Source organism: Pantherophis guttatus, chromosome 3, assembly GCF_059756535.1.
Source record: "Pantherophis guttatus breed Tessera chromosome 3, ASM5975653v1, whole genome shotgun sequence".
NCBI classification, from domain to species: Eukaryota; Metazoa; Chordata; class Lepidosauria; order Squamata; family Colubridae; genus Pantherophis; species Pantherophis guttatus.
Window position 1 is genome coordinate 134665069 of NC_142065.1, and position 13377 is coordinate 134678445.

Consider the following 13377-nt stretch of genomic DNA (forward strand, 5'->3'; position numbering starts at 1 on the left):
AAACAGGCAGGAATAACTTTAAGCTGTCTCAGGTATGAGTTGAGGATGAAGTGACAAAATAAAAAAAGGTGTCAGGTCATGTCTATACCAAGTTAGATGCAGGTAAGACAAGGCATTTCACTCATATAGGCATTTATAAAAGGTACTAAATTCCATTGTTGTTTTTTGCCCAGATCAAGCTTAGCCTGATTTTTTGCCCGCTTTTCCCCATTTATTCTCCCTCTTTAAATACGTCCTGGAGAAATCATCCCGTTTATTTTTCTAAGCTGTCAGCGGTGATAGAGATATAAATGGGGAGGACACCATAAGCATGAAAGGACAGGCGACACATTAGCTGCAATATGAACTGTCCAATTAAGGTGATCTAAATGGGGAGGAAACAACACCCCACACAGTAGCATTTATTTAATTGATTCACAAAATGGTTTGAATCTGATTTATTCGACTCTTGGAGCTAGACTCTATGCTGGTGCATTTCAGTGTCGCAAAAGCAGAAAGCACCATAGAAAAATTAAGAGAAAAAATAAATCTAATGGGTCAGGTAGGAATTCAGAGATCTTAACTTCCTTGTCAGGCAGGAGCTCCTGATACAACCTACTATTTTGCCTTTATCAAAATGATTCCTGCAGATTTTGCAGACTAACATGTCCATTCTTTCTTACTTTGGCTGATGGGACTTGTGTTCCAATTTTTCTAGAGAGCAACCAATGTGGGAAAGGTTCCTTATGAGGGCAAACAGCTTCACAGGCTTTTTCATTGCTTAACAGTCTGAACTGGAAGATACACTTTACATATATAAAATCTGTGCCATAGAGAAAACTGTTTTTTTTCCCCTTTAGCTACTGTGCAAAAGCATAAAACGATCAATGAAAACAGCAAGGATAACATCAATGTTCTATGTATTAAAAACAACAACAAAAAACAAGAACAGCTGTGTTCCAAAGAGCTTACAATTTAAAAGTTTAAAAAAAACCACAGGAAAGGGGAAAGAAACCAACAACTGAGAAGAGGGGGGAAAATGTATTGGCATGGGATGGGAGGAGTGAAGACAGAAATTGTTCACCCCAGGTGCAGGCAATAATGAGGGTGCTACCAAAATACATGAGGGACTAATGATGGGTGTGGAATTGCATCGCTGTTGCACGACTTCTAAGCAGCTGTTTGGTGATTGTCATCAGCACAGCAGCAACACAGGAAAAAAGTGTGTCCCCCTCAAGTCAGTTTTGCCTCCTGGTGCCTATCCCCTGCAGTTTTCTTGGCAGCATTTGTACTGAAAAAGCTTGTCAATTCTTCTGAGAAAAGTGACTGATCCAAAAATCACCCAGTTGGTTTTGTGACTAAGGCAGTCTCCCAGTTTCTGATGTTTGTACATCAAATATCAAACTGACTCTCAGCAATGAAGGAGGGGGAGATTAAAAATGATCAGCTCTGGCTATCAAATAGACTAGGTATATCACTGAGGCAAATGTGCTTGTTTATGTCTAGTACAAGTCTTGACATTTGGATTTTCTAACTTTTAGAAGAAAATCCTAAGCATGCCATCATCAAGAAAAAAAATGGATCATGTTATCAGAAAGTGCAGGAGAGCTCTAGTCAACTGAGCAACGATGAATCAAACGAACACAACCCAGAACTGCAGATATTCAAGATAATAAAGGTAGATGATACAATATTTATCTGATTGTTAGATCTGTGCCTTTCTTTCTTCCAGAAGTTTAAAGTGTCTTACAGGATGTTCTGTTTTTATTTCGGTTTGATGACAGCAATCCTATGAAGTTTGTTTGGATTTTCCTAACTCAAATGGAATGAGAGTTTCTATGGTTGAAGGTATGCTTGAACCCATGTCTCCCCAATTTTATCCAACACACTATTTTATCCACACACGATATTTATTTGTTGGGTGGTATCTCACTTTTCTGCAGTAGTTCAAGTTAGTGTAAAAACACTCTCAATATAAGCTTATAAGGCAGTGCTCCTGAAAACAGCCCTAAATTGTACTAATTTCCAATCAGTTTATTCATGGGGAATCTGTAGAAATACACAGAATATTACCATTATTTCTGCATGCTTTGATAGACTACAACTTTCATTAATCTATTAGTGAGAAGCTAATACAGGTAGTCCTTGCCTTGCAACAGTTCCTTTAGTGATCGTTTAAAGTTCCAACATCACTGAACAAGCGACATGACTGTTTTTCACACTGACAACCATTGCATCATCCCAATGGTCACATAATCAAAATTCAGATGCTTGGCAACTGATTCATATTTAGGACAGTTGCAGTGTCCCAGGGTCATGTTTTTTGCGACCTTCTGACAAGCAAAGTCAGTGGGAAAACCAGATTCACTTAACAACCATGTGATTAGCTTAACAAGTGCGGCAATTCACTTAACAACTGTGGCACGAAAAATCATAAACTGGAGCAAAATTCACTTAGCAACTGTCTCAGCTACAAAAACGTTGGGCTCAATTACAGTCATAAGTCGAGGACTACCTGTATATTCAGTGGGAATAGAATTAGCATAAAAATATCACCTTGCAGCAAAATACTATGCATATCTTCTCAGAGTAAAACCAAATGTGTTCAATACGGCTTAGGTTCGGGACATAGAGTTACAGTAACGATGAGGTTTTCTGAAACATTAGGAATGCAGGTAGTCCTCAACTTAGAACCAATTTTTAGCAACTGTTCAAAGATACAGCAGCGCTAAAAAGAAAGTGACACATGACTGGTCCCTGCACTTTCAAATGTTGCAGAATTCCCCCCCCCCCCTCCAGTCATGTGTTCAAAATTTGGGTGCTGGGCAACTAGCATATATTTAAAATAGCTGCAGCTCCCAAGATCATGTGATTGCCATTTGTGACCTTCACAGCTGACTTCTGACAAGGAAAGTCAACGGGGGAAGCTGGTTTTGCTTAAATATCGTGCAATTCACTTAACAACAGAAATGATTCCCTTAACAATTGCGGCCACGACTCATTTAACTACCTTGTTTAGCAACTGAAATATTGATGCCAATTGTGGTCATAAGTCAAGGATTTCAAGATAAATGTATTACTTTTGCTCTTTAAATGATCCATATTTACTTGTTTAGTGATTAGCAGTTGCATTATTATTATTAAATATCGAGAGGAAAACACTTTAATAAACCAAAATACTGCTTCTTTTAAACATTGCAGTATTTATAAATCCACAGAGTGCGCCAAGAGAACTTATTCAAATCCTCTGTATGTATTTGCACACCATCATGGCAGAATTCAGCTAACAGCTGGATGTTTTTTCCTTCGATTAATTGATTTTTTAACCTTTATAAATTATGAAAAAAAAGAGCAATACTGAGTCATGTGATTGTGATGAAAAAGAAATTTCATTCCACAGTGAGGATGGATGGGATCTAATTAAGCACTGCACTAAATGGATATTATCTGATGCATTTTTACCCATTAAGTGAAAAGTTATTGCTAGTTTCTTTATTAGATATGTTCACATCTTACAGCTCAGTGGACTTGAAAATGTATTGTATCAAGAGAAAAAGGGAAAAAAAACCATCACTTTTTCAAGAAAGTATCGTGTAATTTATGTACACAACTTTTTCATTGAGTCTTTGGGAATATTCACTTTATTATTAGCTTTCACTAATGACAAATGTATTTGAATTTGTTGTGGGAGTATATGTGAGGTTTGCTGCACTTTAAGGCTTTGTAGATACTAACCAGCTGTTTTAAGAACCCAGTTTGGAGTTATAAAAATAGTTCATTGGCTAAGTTTATCTGAGACACACTAATTTGATCCGATAACCATATAAGGAGCAATTATAAAAAAAATAACCCATAGAACAGACCAGTCTAATAGAAGAAATAGAAATGGCTGTTTTAATAAAATCACCCATTAGATGATAAAAAAAAGGGTATCTACTGTATTTTTTGGACTATAAGATGCACAAGTATGAAACGCAACAAGATTTTGAAGAGGAAAACAAGAAAAAAAAATTGTTTTTGCCCTCCCTGGCTCCCAGGAGCACTCTGCAGGCCTCCCAAACCCTCTGCATGTCCTGTTCTTGCGAAAAGTGGGTCCATTTTTGGCCTCCGAAATCCCCATGTCCCGTTTTTGCCCTCCCTGTCCCCCAGGAGCACTCTGCAAGCCTCCCAAACCCTCTGGGCATCCTGTTTTTGTGAAAAATGGCCCTTGTTGGATCCTTATCCTACCGTTGGGTAGATAATATGTACTGTTATTTTAACTGCTACAAGATGACTAATTGATTAAGTGATTAAAACAGAAATAAAAGGAAGGCAGGAAGCTCATTCACTCCTTCTCACTCCTGCTCATGATAGTACTGCTAGAGATACTGTGTCGGTGTTACGGAACTAGAACTGTAAGCAAACTTTGTTTTGTATTGAAAGTGTTATCTTTGTTTATGAGAAGCCAAGTTTTGTTTGTTTTACAACAAGTAAAGACTATTTTTCTAACAACGTTCAGAGTCTGAGAGTATCTGTGTTGCAACGCTGTCTGGTCCGTCGCTCTACTCTGCAGAAGGCAGTTTACCCTCAACAGCCCTGTTTTTCACAAAAACAGGATGTGCAAGGGGGCGGGGTTCAGGAGGCCAAAAATGGCTGTATTCAGTCTATAAAACACACTGACATTTCCATCCTCTTTTGGGGTGGGGGGGAATGTGTCTTATACTCTGAAAAGTACGGTAATTACAAAAATATTTAAAAATGTGAAATTCCATATGACATATCACAGCTTTCGGGCTATAATTTTTAAAACCCTAAATTTTATTTTCTGTTTTTTTTTTTTCTTAAATACGTACATAATGTTTTTCTTCTGATACAGCATGTGATACAATTTACCCTCCAGGGAAAACCTCCCATGTCATGCCTGCAGGTTGATTATTTTGAGAATGGGGGAAAATGCAGAATTTTGATAGAAAATGTTGACACTCTTTCCTGAATGATATGGAACTGATTGTAAAAGATTGAGGAAATCTACCAAGTTAGCTCAGAGATCTTTTCCATAAAAACACATCAATCACTACATTGGGTCAGTGAGCTAACAGCTCAAAAAATACTGACAAACTGATGACAGGAGAAGAAACAAATAGTAATATTCTGAATCGTTCTCAGTCTCCAAGTTCTTATTCCACCCCTATTTTTAGTCTCACTTCCTAATTGGGACATCCATAAGTGGCCTAATTTAAAGAGAAATACATTGGGCCCTGGGTTCTATGTTTCTTTATTGTTCCATTTTCCCACCATGGTCATTGATATAAAGTTTTAAAGGTTGGTTTTTGTAGTGTAGCTGCTTTCCACTACTTTGATGGTACAGTGGAAAGGTCACTAACAAATAGATTTGGGTTGGAGTTTAAATTTAAGATTCTTATTATTGTTTTAATGTTTTATAGTGCATTTTATTCAATGTCTGTAAGCCAGTTAGAGTTGCTTTTGGGGAGAGGGATGACATACAAGTTAGTTCAATAAAATAAAGACTTGCTTATTGCTTGAGAATCCTTCAAGGAAATGAAAATATGTTCCAAATTGTCGGTTGCCCCAAAGTTGCTTTTCAGTTCTTCAGGAACTGAAGAAGCTTCTTGAATGAGAAGCAAAGCATTTTCAAGGAAAAAAAACCCAAGGAAGTCCAGTTGCATTTTGGAAAGCACCTTTGGGTCTGCTCCAAATTATTCCACCTGCCTTGGGAACTGGGCTTCAGCCAGATTCAATATACATTCTTACTATATATTGAAATAATGTAGAAATAAAGCATACAATTTAGGACTATGCTGCACTTCAGATTAAAAGGGGGAAAGGTACTTTAGAGTATATATGAGTGCACATGTAACACTTATTGACAACTCCTTAACTCAAGCACAGATTTTTCTATGATGTGATGCAGCTGTATAGGACAAAAGCCCAATCCTAGGGAAAGACTTATAAGTTTTAGGAGTTGTTATGGAAATATAACAAAATTTAAATACAGAAGATAATATATTACACAAGGCTGTTTGTGAAGCAAATTGCATGCTAAAGAAAAAGATAAAAAGATAAGATCAGATTTGAAACATAAATGATACAAATGGAAATTTTATTAAATTATCTAGATGAAAGTATTATTTTCCTAGATCCAGGACTCTTTGGCATTTGATCTACATATTTGTTGAGATTTTATAATCCTAATATACCCATTACAATGTGAAATACTTGACATTATTTGAGAGACCAGTGCATTTTCTAAAATTATGTCAGTAACTTGATAGAAATCCAGTTATGAGGATAATTACAGTTAGAATTAGTGATCTGGCCCATTCCTTTTCTCATCTATTCTCTCTGTAGATGTTACATACTTAAAAAAGAAGAAGAAGAATTGACTCAGATTGACTCAAAACCTCTTAGCTGAAACTGAGAAAAAAAATACTGCTCAGAGTTACTGCATCTGCAGAAATCCAATTTTGGAGAACATAAAGGTGCTTCTGTAAACTGGAGATAATGGGGAACATTAGTATTCCTGCAAGAGATTGGACATCGGTTCCCTTTTTAAGGATACTTTGGACATTTTGTGGATCAATCAAGAGAGGGAAGGCAATGGGTCCTGGGTCCTTACCAAATGATGGAAGATGAACATTCACTTGGGCGATTAGGTAATTTTAGCCTCTAGACTGTATAATTGTGTCATTCCATCCTTTTAGACAGCAGTATCTGTTACTGGTAAATTTCTGAATCATTCCTGATGCAATTGGGAATCTTTTTGCTCATTCATTCTTCTGAGCAATGACTCAGAAGGTTTTGAGGATATTACTGCAAATCAATCCCTTCAAATAGGAGAAGATTATTATTTCTGTAGTTGAAGACAAACTTGGATTGGTGTTACACATTCAAAATCCTACAGATTAAAATTAGAGGTGGTATTCAGCTGGCTTGGACCGGTTCAGGTGAACCGGTAGCGGAAATCTTCATGGGTGCCCAGGCTGCCACCTGCCCAAGCTCTATATCGTCCTGTTTAGGCACGTTTTTGAGGCTGGGCACATGTTTGGAAGGTGATCTGTCCCCGTCCACACACACACATAAACACAGCCAGCCGAGGGTTAAGGAAGCACTTGGCACACACCCAGGTCTTTATCTCCAACTTGGCAGCGATATACACACCGTCTGCCAAGTGCTTTATTTCCACAGAAACAGAAAGATAATATACTCAGCGTACAAGAGTCCAACAGAAAATAATATTCCTCTCAGCAGTTTCGGACGATACTTTAGTGACTATCCAAGGTTTATTTTTGTTTGTCACAGGGATCACTGGCCACCACCCTCTATTATATAGTCTCTGGGGTGTGGTCCAGTGACTCAGTTCTAATCCCTAGCACACCTCCTGAGCTGCTGCAATCGTTTATCACGCCTTCGGTGGTGTGCGTCCAGGAATGATGTCTCTCCTTCACTCTCATCCGAGACACCTGTTTCCCGGCTAATCTCCTCTCCCTCGGCCGGCACCTGAGACAGTGCCAGAGGGGAGGGGCCTGGAGAGGGAGGCCTGGCTGACTCCTCTTCCTCATGCTTGGAGCTTTCTTCCTCCGATGGGATAGGCTCAGAGGGCGGGGCCACAACAGAAGGCACATGTGCGAGCAAAGCTCGTGCACGGAGGACCGGGCACGTGTGCGGAAGGCGGGCATGTGCGCGCGGACCAGGCATGCACGTGTGAACTGGGTGTGCGCGTGCACGGTGAACTGGTAGTAACAAAATGTGAAACCAGCCATTGATTAAGATGATGCAAATACTCAGAAACTGAGCCTTAGGTTTTATGGTGCATGCAAGCACAGACTTGTCCCCTACCCCTAACTTTGCTTGATCCAGTGGACAAGAAGGCAATTTGTCGGTAACAGCTTCTTTGAATTCTTGTAAGATCATATTTGTGCTATCAATCATAGCATCTTGCTGTCTTCTGCTAGCCTCTCTTAGTACTGCCTTGATTTTTCTTAGCAGCAAGAGTACTATTCTTTCCAATTTATTATAACAATCACATTTTTAAGCCTTTCATGCAACCCTAAAAGAGAAGATTTGTGTTTGAAGTTGTCTTAACTTGAATGGGTGGATTCTTTGGAGCAGCAATATATTTTTCCAGGCTTACTCAGAAGCCCAAAATAGCAGAAAGGTTCTGCCCTCATATGAGGTGTCGAACACTTATTCTGAATCGTTTTCTAATGGTGCACAGTCCTTCTACCATTGCTGTTAGAGCAGTAATTGAGAAAACATCTGAAACAACACAGCTGGTGACCAAAGATATTCTTGTCAATTGTAGATTCTTCAAGTTTTTCTGAAAGCTAGTATCTGCCCTGGTTATCAAACAGCAGCAAAGTTAGTACTATCTCCAAACCAAACTGGCAAATTCTAATTGGTGTTAATATTTAATTAAATTTTGCAGTGAGCATCAAGTTGCCACAATTAAGATCCGATAACTCTGGAGATGTGATCGTATCACAGTGTTTTTAGTCTGTTCACTAGGCTTGGATGTTAAATAAAGTACACAGAGTGTGTTATATGCAAGCTAAAAGGCAAGATAAATGCCCTGCTCTCTGCTATGATATTGATCAATGCTGCACTCCAAAATAGCATATGCATAAATATTAGATACTGAAAAAGTACTCTGTCATTGTACAGTAGAAGCATTTCATTTGCTGCAATAAATTGCTCACCTGACAGGCTGAAGATTCAGTCTTCAATTTACTGGGATTTTTATTTTTTAAAAAAATATTCTTAACTTTTGTCTTGTCCTGGCTTTATGATAATTTATGCTTCTCTTTTATCTTGTTACAAAGAGGAGCTACAGTAAATTATTTCTACATTCCCTTTAGCCAATCATGGGGCCTGATTATTTGCAGTCTAATTATGGAATAATAAATGGGGAAGTAACAAATTTCCTCTTCCTCATTTATTCCTGTAATTAAATGGCAGAGTGTGCATCAATCAAGTAATCTATGCTATTAAGATTCACAAACTTTTGGGGAGAGGGAGATCACATTTTGCTTTGCTGGCAGGGGGCATCCATCAAGGTTTATAGCCACCTGTCAGATAATCAAAGAACACTAAATAGCTAATAATGACCTCCAGGTAGGATGGTAAATAATCAGCCAGCCAGTTTGCTAAGAGGTTTTCAGGAACCTGTCTGTTTTTGCATTAGCAGTATAAGCACATGGAGGTATGCAGTATTTGATAGATTTTGTTCAGTTGCCAACTGTCCCCAATCCATTTTATCTAGATTCTGAAAGCCCTCTGAAGCATAAACCAATTTCTAATGAAAAAGGAAAGAAAGAAATGTGATTAAAGCTAGAGTCGCCAAAACTCTATTGTAGCTGTGAGAACATTAGTTGAATTGTGTAACATACACACATTTTATATGTGATGGAATGAAGGCCCCGTTCAGCCCCCTCAATTTTTGTCAAAAGTGATGTTGATTTTATGATGAGGTTGATTTCTCTTGGAAATCTAGAGATCAGCTTCCAGCTGAAGAATTAAGTATGGAGTAGGTAGACAATCTAATTTGATGAAAAACAATCTGTCTCCATAATTCATCCAAATAGAATGTTGAATCATAGTGAAGCTCTTATTGCAATAAATTGATAATAAATAATTGTTTGGCAATGAATACTGACATCCTGACATTTTATTATGGTTGAGGAAGTTGTTATAGTTTGTGTAATAGAGACTTAGCTAGGGCAGGCAGGTGGGCTGGCATAGTATTGGTGGAACCAGAGATAGATTGGGGATTGTGTTAGTGTATTACTTCTCTGATGCTTATTGGAATATGTGAGTAAGCTGACAGAGTTAATATTGAAAACCCTTAGTCTTATCGTACTGAGGAACATCAATATCCAATTTGGGACTAGTTTGTGTGGAATGGCTCAAAGGTTTATAGCAGCTATTAAAACAATGAGCCAGTTTGTCATAAGACCAACACATCATGCAGTTCATCTGTATAATTTGGTATTTTGTTTTTATTAGGAAACACTATAATGGAACCTCAGTTTCCCCATTAGTATAGACAGATCACCTTCTGCATTAAGGATGGATTAGTGGCTATATTGCAGTTCTGAGGATGCAATGAAAAACAATGCCCTGAAATTGATTCCAGACAAAATGGAGATGCTCTTTGGTAGGACTACAATGTTAGAAAATTATGGATATGCTGTTCTGAATACCATTACACTACAGTATGTAATTTGGGGGGCATTTCTTGACTGAAATTCTCTAGTCCCCCAATTGAGGCAATGACCACGATCACTTTAAATCAGCTTTTGTTGATATGCCAACTGCATGACCTTAACACGGTGGTAGGTATCTAATAAGAAACATAGGCCTAATCCCTTCCCGGTGTCACATGGCCACTTTTGAGTAATTGTTTGCTATGAGAAAGATGTTGATCACCATATTCTTGTTACAATTCCACTTCTAGCCTGGAAACAGCTAGGTCTTGCCCTTTAGAAAACAACATATTACTAAGGAATTCAAAAGAAGGAAGGGAAGGAAATTCTCCACTTATCTGAATAAATCAGGACTGTGTTAGAGCTAAAAAATGGCATAGGTTGTACTGTATATGCCACTAACAACCTTACAGTCCATCATAGACAGTAAGTTTATTAACCCTTGTATAACAGAGTGCACAGACATCTACCCTTGACCATGGCATGAGGAATATGTTAGCTATATGAAGAATATGGCTGGCTTTGGCTACCTTCCATCTGTGACTTTTGGACAGATGGAAATATATATGTACTGTTGCATCTGAATATTTTGGCAGCTTTTCACACCATCAGCCATGGCATCCTTCTGAGCATCTGGGATTAATCTTTTGCTCTGTAAATCACTATTGTCATTGATCTGCATTGCTAATGAAGATTAGCCAAGACCAGGCAATTCTGGATTAGAATGACTGAAATGACCACCTTCAGAACATCAGCTCCAAATGATGCATTCAAATGCCTGATGACAATGTTGAGGTATTTCCAAGAACAGAGAATGTCAAAGACCTCAGTCAAATGAAGTGTGCAAAACTTTTGAAGTAATTATACAGCAAGTGCTTCTAAAGCCATCATTTTCTCCATTTTCACAGTAAGTGCATTTTAGAGTGCAGCTGGGTTAATGAGTGTTGAAGACAGCTTTAAAATTGGTCCAGAATTATAATGTTAATGAGGCAATGCTCACAATTTAATGAAATGCTTCAGTCATTTTCTATTGTCCACATTCTTCTTGTTGGCAATGCCCTCAGAATGGCCATGGCATGATTCCCATTTGCCAGGTTTTGTCAACCAAGAAAATTTTGTCTTTAAGGTTTGGAAATTCAAATTTCTTGCCGAAAAAGATAGAACTATCTATTTGGCTTACTACTCATTCTGTTGCTATGGGACATTGGCCATTCCTTTGTCACATAGAAAATTAAACAACTGTTTTGTCAGGTTCCCCTCTCCTCCAATACCTTCCTATCTGGATTTTTAAAACACAACTTTCTTTTCTGAAAGTTCTTTCTTTTCTGCATCCTATAATATCCAGGCATTTCCCCCTTGATAGCACCTGATGAAACATCTTTCAGAAAGAGTAGCCAATCTAATTCTCTCTGAAATACAAATTTCTGTCAGTTTTTTATGATACTTATATGTTTTAGTAAGAAAAAAAAAAGAAGTCTGCTTCACTTTCTCTTTTATAATTGATCAGGCCATAAATCTTGCAAGTGAAGAAATCCAATAAACATAGTCTTGAAACATACACTTATTACTTGTATTCACTAGAATGTTTGATAGTCTCTTGATATTCACCAAAGTGAAATTTTCAAGGTACATTCTAATTCTAAGGGACGTGTGTACATTTTTGAACAGATCATCAACGAGAAGATAATACTAAAGAAAAGGCAAGTGATTCCCTCTTGCCAATTTTTTTCTTACCAGAAAGTCTTCTAGAGAAATCAGAGAAAGATTCGGACATATCTATTTTTTAAAAATATATATAATAAACTTTTTTGTTTGCTCTGGAAAAGTGGATGCCAACTGTTTCCTTTTGCACTTACTCTGTGCCATCGAAGAACCAGTCCCATTGCACTTATTCTGCTAAAAACCTGGGCTAATTTTTCTTTTGCATCCCTGTTTTTTGCTATGGGAAAAATGTTGGCTGGGAAATCAGTCAGCCTACAAAGTTTTGAAATGAAAACAAGCCCAAACTTTCAAGAACTGGAAATGAGAACAGTTCAATTCAGACATTCAAGTATATTTAAAGTTATCACTGCCCTTTTATTTTTTTACTGTTGTATTAATTATGCCTCTTCCCAGCAGACCGTGTTTGATAATAAACTGGCATCATCTCCAGGAATGAGGAGATGGCTTGCCTCATCATTTAAATGCAATAATCTAACCCAGACAAGCATTGGGAGAACAACACTCTGGAAATGGTACTGTGTCACGATCCATCATTAACCTTCTGAGCTGCTGCATTACTGAAACAGCCCTCTAAATGAATAGGTCACAATTGATTTGCAGGCTCTGAAATGTGTTAATGCTATAGAGACTTATATTCTATTAAAGTGCATGGAGGAAGTAGAAGAAAGAACAAAAACTAAGTACTCTCTATATAGACTATATAGATTTAGCAGTAGAAATAAATGTCTGTGTTTGACATTACAAAGTCATTTTAGAGAGATACTCCATAGAACCTGAATGCAGGATAAGAAGCAATGGGCGGAACCTTGTCAGAGGAAGATCCAACCTGAAAATAAGGAGGAATTTCCCAACAGTGAGAATGATTAATCAATGGAACAGTTTGCCTCATGGAGTTGTCAGTGTGCCATCACTGGAGGTTTTAAGGAAAAGATTCAACAACCATTTGTCCAGAATGGTACAGGTAGCCCTTGACTTACAATAGTTTGTTTAATGACCATTCAAAGTTACAACAGCCCTGAAAAAAAGTGATTTATGGCATTTTTCACACTTATGTCTGTGGTAGCATCCCCATGGTCAGGTGATTTACATTCGGATGCTTGACAACTGACTCACATTTATGACAGTTGTCCTGAGGTTATGTGATCACTATTTGCGACCTTCTGACAAGCCAAATCAATGGGGAAACCAGATTCATTCAACGTAGTGGTATAGTCATGTAGTGATTCACTTAAGTGCGTTTTGCCCCATTTTACAACTTTTATTAACAAATTTCTCACTTAGCAACATAACTTTTGGGTTCAATTGTGGTCAGAAGTTGAGGACTACCTGTATAAAGTCTTCTGTCTTGGGCAGGGGGTTGGACTTGAAGGCCTCCAAGTTCTCTTCCAGCCCTGTGATTCTATGATAACATATATATTTCCTAAGGGAGGATGATATTCTGATTATATAAATACCACTTTCAATTTAGAGTTAC

At 37.8% G+C, this 13377-nt stretch overlaps 1 protein-coding gene and 1 long non-coding RNA gene across 2 annotated transcripts in view; one reads left to right on the forward strand and one right to left on the reverse strand.

Moving 5' to 3' along the window:
• The window catches only part of CDH12 (cadherin 12), a 769924-nt gene that overhangs the window by 744174 nt on the left and 12373 nt on the right, over nt 1-13377 (reverse strand). The gene's annotated exons all lie outside the window — the stretch shown is intronic.
• LOC117662480 (uncharacterized) overlaps nt 1-13377 on the forward strand; it is a 46466-nt gene that overhangs the window by 995 nt on the left and 32094 nt on the right. The window contains exons 2-3 of the long non-coding RNA XR_009622485.2: nt 1521-1657; nt 6328-6632. This is a non-coding gene — a long non-coding RNA (uncharacterized LOC117662480). The remainder of the gene's footprint in view (nt 1-1520; nt 1658-6327; nt 6633-13377) is intronic.